The following is a 2001-nucleotide window of genomic DNA, read 5'->3' as shown; positions in this document are numbered from 1 at the left end:
GGGCAATAAATTCTATCAGGCTCCTTTAAAAATCCGAGTCAAGGTCTCCTGGGTTTCATTCCTAACTATGAAAAGGGAGTGTGGTCTAGTGTCTAGATCAAGAAATTGGACATGAGGACTCCTGGGGTCTAGGATCAGCTTTGTTGCCATTGACTCACTGTCCAACCTCAGCCAAGACCAATGCATGTCAATGGGTGCATTCACAGAAAGACAGTTATTACTTTAGATCGATATCTGGCTAAGTCCCCTGTGTATTTCACTGTCCTTGTTTCATTAGTTTCAGCAGGTAAAACAGACTGAATGGAGAAACGCAATCAATCTGCTTTGATGGAATTCATCCTCCTGGGATTCCCGGGGAGCCAGTATTTGCAGATCTCCCTCTTTGTACTCTTCCTCTTTATGTACATTCTGACAGTCCTGGGAAATGTGGCCATCATAACCCTAGTGGCGACCCACCGCCGCCTCCACACACCGATGTACTGCTTCATCTGCAATCTCTCCTTCCTTGAGTTCTGGTAACCACAGCCTGTGTTCCTAAAGCCCTTGCAATCTTCCTGGGGAAAAGCAAAACCATCTCCTTCACTGGCTGCCTCCTACAGATGTACTTCATGTTCTCCTTGGGTTGCATGGAATATTTCCTCCTGTCCATCATGGCCTATGATCGCTATCTGGCCATATGCTACCCATTGCATTATAGTACCATTATGAACAGCGCCTTGTCAGCTCAGCTGGTTCTTGGCTCTTGGGTGTGTGGTTTCCTGGTTATCTCTATGCTGGCATCTCTAATATCCAGGTTGTCTTTCTGTGGCCCTAATGTCATCAATAACTTCTTTTGTGAGATAGATTCATGGATTGTCCTCTCTTGCACGGACACATCCATCATTGAGGTATCAGCTTTCATCATCTCAGTCGTTGTCATCCTGGGTTCGTGTGTGATAACCCTCCTTTCATACATCTATATCATCTCCACTATACTGAGAATCCCGTCAGCCAAAGGCCGGCAAAGGGTATTTTCCACTTGCTCATCCCATCTTGCCGTCGTGCTTCTATGGTATGGATCCACCATTTTTCTCTTTGTCAAGCCGTCTGCACGGAATTCATTGGAACTGACCAAGATAGTCAACATCCTGAACACTGTGGTGACGCCACTGCTAAACCCTTTCATCTATGCTCTGAGAAACAGAGAGGTGAAGGAAGCCATGCAAAATATACTCTTTGGGACATGAGATTATTTCTAAAAGGTCAACATTGTAAAATCAACAGGGCTGCATTAAGGGATCAAGCCTTGGTTACCTCAAAGTGTGTATCTCCATCTATGAACCACCAAGACAGCTGTGTTCCTCTGGGATATTGCAGATCACTAAGCCCAGGACAAAGTACCTGAGATCTTGGGAGAAAGCATGCTCTGTTGAGGGGATCTGGCTATTGATCAATTTTCTGTAGACCGTACAGGGTGAGGGGATTCAATCTTGGAAAGAGGTGATTCTGAAAATGACTTATGAGTCATTGTGGATAACCAACTTGGGAGTGTGATGCTATGGCAAAGAAAGGTGTATATGATCCTTGTAGGTCATAGGTAGGGGAATTCCAATAAGGTGACAGGAGGAGATATTACTTCTGTATATGGCATTGGTGGCCACTACTGGAGTACTAGTTGGGATTTTCAAATGAGCTGAAAGTAGTTAGGAGAATGACTTCCAATGAATTTCAATTAGAGTTGGCTGACTAGCTTCCTTAGAATATTTAGAAAACCCTAGGAAAATGCATATAATACACATTGGTGAATGAGATGGCAAACAAATCTCGGTTAGATTTAGGGTTATTTTGAGAAATCATATCAACATATAGGGAGGGATAGCTCAGTGGTTTGAGCATTGGCCTGCTAAACCCAGGGTTGTGAGTTCAATCCTTGAGGAGGCCACTTAGGGATCTAGGGCAAAATCAGTACTTGGTCCTGCTAGTGAAGGCAGGGGGCTGGACTCAATGACCTTTCAAGGTCCC

The 2001-nt window shown here is 44.5% G+C and overlaps 1 pseudogene; it reads left to right on the top strand.

Annotated features, from left to right (window-relative positions):
• Positions 1 to 300: 300 nt before the first annotated feature.
• LOC112116184 lies at positions 301 to 1226 on the top strand (annotated as a pseudogene).
• Positions 1227 to 2001: the final 775 nt, after the last annotated feature.

This window comes from Terrapene carolina, unplaced genomic scaffold, assembly GCF_002925995.2.
Source record: "Terrapene carolina triunguis isolate 2854851 unplaced genomic scaffold, T_m_triunguis-2.0 Scaffold612, whole genome shotgun sequence".
In the NCBI taxonomy this organism is placed as follows: Eukaryota; Metazoa; Chordata; order Testudines; family Emydidae; genus Terrapene; species Terrapene triunguis.
Note: the sequence above shows the minus strand (reverse complement) of the source record. Positions and strands in the feature narration are given on the sequence as shown.